Source organism: Anolis carolinensis, chromosome 2, assembly GCF_035594765.1.
Source record: "Anolis carolinensis isolate JA03-04 chromosome 2, rAnoCar3.1.pri, whole genome shotgun sequence".
NCBI lineage: Eukaryota > Metazoa > Chordata > Lepidosauria > Squamata > Dactyloidae > Anolis > Anolis carolinensis.
In genome coordinates, this window is record NC_085842.1 from 323,824,380 (window position 1) to 323,830,569 (window position 6,190).

Sequence of the window (6,190 nt, forward strand, 5' to 3'; positions counted from 1 at the left end):
GGCCAGTATTTTCTAGTGTTACACCATTAAGTTGTATTCCTGGCATTGCAGAGGGAGTAGCTGGTGCCTGTTGGAAGAGCACCTTGGTTTTCTTGATGTTCAATGAGAGGCCGAGCTTCTCGTATGCTTCTGCGAAGGTGTTTAGAGTGGCTTGTAGGTCTTCTTCTAAATGAGCACAGACCACATTGTCATCAGCATATTGGAGTTCCATAACCGACGTTGTTGTGACCTTAGTTTTGGCTTTCAGTCTGTTGAGGTTAAAAAGTAGTCCCCAACTGTCACCCTAACCCACCCTTGCGTGGAAGACTTTGGAGATTTCCCTTTGATGTGAACTTTGTTGCAAACTGTCTAACCAAAAGTGCCCAACTTGCTACCACTTTGCACCTGGGAGCTGTGTTTTGGCCAAAGACTTCTTTTGTCTCATAAAACTAGATCCCTAGAGTGGAACTTGGGGCTCCAGGGCAGAATATAGCGGGACTAGGACGTCCCTCAACATGGAAGCAATGTTTTTAGTAATGCAGGCTAAAATGGCATTCGCCTTTGTTTCTAGAATCATAGCATCCTTGAGTTGGAAGAGAGCCCCATTGCCATCCAGTTCAATCCCCTTCTGCCAGGCAGGAAGACACAAGCCAAACCCTCTCAACAGATGGCTATAAAGACTCTGTTTGAAAACATCTGGATGTTATCTTCCAAAATAATAACTTAAATTAAGTCTCAAACCCAGTTTACATGTTGATCTGGTTTGAAATGTAGCAGGCATTCTGAGTGATGAATCCCCACTGCTGTTTAAGCAGTCTGTTGAATGGGTTGCTGTGAGTTTTTCAGGTTGTTTGGCCATGTCCCAGCAGCATTCTCTCCTGACATTTTGCCTGCATCTTTGGCTGGCATCTTCAACAAGTTCTTCCTAATATTTAGGTGGAATCTTCTTTCCTGCCATTTAAATACACCACTCCATGGCATCACAACACAGAGGGAGAAAAGGTATGCACAGATCTAGGTTGGTGTAATACTTGGCTTGACATTTGCAGTGCTTCGTCATCCAGAATCCACAGATGGGATGCCCCATCCCAGCCATTGTGTGAGTATATTTTCACCAATGGAAAAATTGTGGGCTGGGCTGCGGCGCAGCTGGTCAGTAGCCAGCTGCAATAAATCACAACTGACCGAGAGGTCATGAGTTCGAAGCCAGCCTGGATCGGATTGAGTGCCCGACCATTAAAATAGCCCAGCTCGTTGTCGACCTAAACAACCTGAAAGATAGTTGCATCTATCAAGTAAGAAATTTAGGTACCACTTATGCGGGGAGGCTAATTTAACTAATTTACAACACCATAAAAATCATCCAGCAGCATGTGGAAAGGAATGAGGAAGTAATCCATCAAGGACTTGGTGTCACAAGTGGACGATGAAGCAGCAGCTCCCCCTGTGGCCGGAATCGAGCACACCCTCATGAAGCCGGAAGCTGGAAAATGTTAAATTGCCTCTGTGTCTTTGTCTCTGTCTGTCTGTCATATGGTATTGAATGTTTGCCATGTATATGTACATTGCCCTGAGTCCCTTTCAGAGTGAGAAGGGAAGAATATAATTACTGCAAATAAATAAATAAATAAATAAATAGTGTGTGATTGTGTACTTGTGTCCTCAACAGAACGGTGAGAGATTAGAAACATAGTTTTGCATTTCGATGCCAAATCCCAAAATGCACTTACTTGGCAGGGAAACGCTGAAAAGGTGCAAACTAAACAAGTGACCATCCAAAACCAAGCCTGTGCCTGACGTCAAGCCTTGGCCTAAAGCAAGTCCGGAACCGGAATTCACCACAAGCTGAATATGAGCCAGGAGTGTGATGCAGCAGCTCAAAAGACCAATGTGATTGTAGGCCACAACAAGGGGAGAATAATGCTTGCATTGAGGGAATCGAGTTGGAAGATATATTCCTTTCCTTGCCTTGTTTATCCATGCCTCACAACCTCTGAGGATGCCTGCCATAGATGTGGGCGAAACGTCAGAAGAGAATACTTCTGGACCATGGCCACACAGCCCGAAAGACATACAACAACCTTGGAAGAGACCTCTTGAGCCCATTTAGTCTGACCCCGTTCTGCCATTATGCAGGAAAACCACAATCAAAGCACCTCTGACAGATGGCCATCCAGCCTCTGTTTGAAAGCCACCAAGGAAGGAGCTTCCACCACCAATTACAGGAAAAGAGATTCTCTCTAAACCTGAGAAAGAACTTCTTGATGGTAAGAGCCATTTAACTATTGAATAATACTGCCATGGAGCCTGGTAGAATTTCTATGCACAAGCTGGGTGGTTGTCTGTTAGGAGGGCTTCAATGGTGCCTTCCTGCCTGACGAAGGGGTTGGACTGGATGGCCCTTTGGGGTCTCTCCCAACTCTAGGGTCCTATGGTTCTAATAGGAAATGAGTTCCTTGCATCCTTTGGGGCTGAGAGAGTGTCCTTGCTTCCGGGAAACTTGGCTGCCAAGGCCAGACTGACTTCTAAGAAGGCAGCCCTGAAAGGCCTGGCTTTGCAAAGAAATGGGTTTCCTTTTCATTTCAGTGGCCGGTGCTTCACCTCGCAAAAAATTCCCGCGGGACTTTTCTAACCACTGCATTTTTCAAAGAACAAAACTTTTCTCATAAACCTCAAATATTAACAGAATCAGGGGAGGAGCTCAGTTCCACAAACAGATGGGAGATGGATTTGGAAGAAGGGTCTCTCAGAGGAAGAAGCTTCCGTGCCATGAATAAGACCTTTTCTATAATAATAATAATAATAATAATAATAATAATAATAATAATAATAATAACCCCCCCGCAGGTGCCACCTTGACGTGGTGGGGTGCAAGGAAACCGATGAAACCATTGATCATATCCTCAGCTGCTGTAAGAAAATTGCACAGACAGACTACAAACAGAGGCACAACTATGTGGCCGAAATGATTCATTGGAACCTATGCCTCAAGTATCACCTCCCTGCAGTTTAGAACTGGTGGGATCACAAACCTGCAAAGGTTGTGGAAAATGAACACGCAAAGATACTGTGAGACTTCCGAATCCAGACTGACAAAGTTCTGGAACACAACACACCAGACATCACAGTTGTGGAAAAGAACAAGGTTTGGATCATTGATGTTGCCATCCCAGGTGACAGTCGCATTGAAGAAAAACAACAGGAAAAACTCAGCCGCTCTCAGGACCTCAAGATTGAACTTCAAAGACTCTGGCAGAAACCAGTGCAGGTGGTCCCAGTGGTGATGGGCACACTGGGTGCCGTGCCAAAAGATCTCAGCCGGCATTTGGAAACAATAGACATTGACAAAATTACGATATGCCAGCTGCAAAAGGCCACCCTGCTGGGATCTGCACGCATCATCCGAAAATACATCACACAGTCCTAGACACTTGGGAAGAGTTCGACTTGTGATTTTGTGAAACGAAATCCAGCATATCTATCTTGTTTGCTGTGCCATACAACGTCGTTGTATCAATAATAATAATAATAATAATAATAATAATAATAATAATAATAATATACCCCGCCACCACCTCCCCGTGGGGACTCGGGGCGGCTCACAATGTTACAAAAGTAACAGCGCAAATACATTAAACAATATACAAAATTTAAAACACAAGAAGATGATAAAACAGAAGTTAAAACAAAGGTTTATACAACAGTGATAATATCAAACAACCACCAATGCCATTCAGTCAACTTCAAAGGTGGTGGTGGTGGGGGACTATAGCAGCAATATAAGATAAAATAATTAGATTAAAATACCCCGATGAAAGGAACCTAATAACATTCAGAATAGAATTATAATGAGGCTGGTCATCCAATGGCTGTCTCTCCAAAGGCCAGCCCAAACATCCAGGTTTTCAATTGTTTCTTAAAGGATTATTCTTTGAAGGTGTTTAAGCAGAGGTTTGGCTGGTGTCTTCCTGCAAGACGGAAAGGGGTTGGACTGGATGACCCCTTGGGGTCCCTACGAAAGCTTAGGATTTGATGGCCATTCATTCATTGTAAACTACGGCTTGGGAGTCCTGTCGTGGAGTCTCCTTCCTTGGAGGTTTAAAGCAGAGGCTTGATGGCCATCTGTCAGGAAGGTTTAAGTAGTATCTTCATAGCAAAAGGGGGCTGGACTGGATAGTCTCGGGGGTCCCTTCCAACTTTAGGATCCTATTATTCTGGTTTTTGGGTCTGTTTCCAAACAGACCTTTCTCATTCTCACGTTCCCTCCTTCCAAGCACAGAGTGAGCAAAGTAATTGCCTGATTGTTGCATCTACACTGCAGAATTAATTTAGTTTGGCGCTACTTTAACTGCCGTGACTCAGGGTTGTGGAATCCTGCTATTTGCAGCATGGTGAGGCCATGCCAAACTACAACTCCCATGATTCTGTAGTTTTGAGCCATGGCAGTTAAAGTGGTACCAAACTGCACTTATTCTACAGTGTAGATGCACCCTACATCAGTGACCAAAGAACATTTGTAGTCATATATTTTTTCCTGGCTTCATTAAAATGTCCAAATTGACAAGTTCTTCAGTGAACATTTGCAGTCATATTTTTTTTTTCCTGGCTTCATTAAAATGTCCAAATTGACAAGTTCTTCATCTGTCTCAGAATTTCAGAGCTCAAGGAAAGCAATGATCCCATCATCCCCCAGACAGCATGGCTTCAGTGGGAGATGCTGGGATTGGCATTCCAAGATAACTCTGCCTTTCCTACTGTTTCCTCGCCTTGTGCCAAAAAAAACCTTAGGGAGAAAGCAGCGTTAAAGCAGAATTAGAGGCAGGACAACCTCGCCAGGCAGTGGCCATGCTGACTGGGACACCGGGCTGTGGCACAGGCTGGTGAGCAGCCAGCTGCAACCAGCTGCAACAAATCACTCTGACCAGGAGGTCATGAGTTCGAGGCCAGCTCAGAGCCTGCGTTTGTCTCTGTCTTTGTTCTATGTTAAGGCACTGAATGTTTGCCTATATGTGTAATGTGATCCACCCTGAGTCCCCTTCGGGGTGAGAAGGGCCGAATATAAATACTGTAAATAAATAAAGGAACTTTGCCCAAGTTCTGCTCTTTATTAGCATACAACAACGAGAACACAACACAGGCATTTACAACAAAAGGAAGTCACAGATTAAAAAGTAACGCACACTTAAAAGTTGCCAATCTCAAGAATAAAATTTGCAACAGTCTCAGTCTCTGCTCTTTCCCAGGTCGAGATGTGGGATAAATTAAAATGCCAGCACCGTGGGACAGAAGGGACAAGAAGCGCCAGTTGCAAGCCACTGGCCTTGCTGGCAAAGGGACTCTGAGGCTTAAAAATGAACTTTCCCAAGCCCTGATGGTCTGGCCCCATATAGTCCCTTTTTATATGCCAAAAATCAAGGGAAGAAGGCAGTGTTAGTCTAAGGTTTTCATGGCCAGGATCCCAGGGTTGTATGTTTTCCGGGCTGTATGGCCATGTACCAGAAGTATTCTCTCCTGATGTTTCACCCAAACCTATGGCAGGCATCCTCAGAGGTTGTGAGGTATATGGAGAAACTAAGCAAGGGAGGTTTATATATATGTGGAAGCCAGATTTTGTCCATTTTAGTGGTTTCCTCCTTTCTGTTGAGATTGTCCACGTGTTTGTGGATTTCAGTGGCTTCTCTGTGCAAACAGAAGAATTCCAGACATGAGTCAATCAGGGGCAGCTAACAACTCTGAACAAAGGATTCCCCCAGGCCAGGATGTGAAGGTTGCAAGGCATTTAATGCTAATCAAAGTGATTTAGTACAACATTCACACTGGCCTCCAACAGACAAGAGTTCTTTCCCCTACCCAGGAACTTCCACACATATATATAAACCTTCCTTGCTTAGTTTCTTCATATACCTCATAACCTCTGAGGATGCCTGCCATAGATGTGGGTGAAACGTCAGGAGAGAATGCTTCTGGAACATGGCCATACAGCCCGGAAAACATACAACAACCCTGTGATCGCGGCCATGAAAGCCTTTGACAACACATTATTATTATTATTATTATTATTATTATTATTATTATTATTATTATTATTATTATACCCCTCTTTACCTCCCCAAAGGGGATTCAAAGCTGTTTGCTGTGGCACTAAGGCTTTATGGCTGAGAAGGCTAAATATCTCCCAAAACACTGTTCCATTGCACTGAGCTATAGCTGT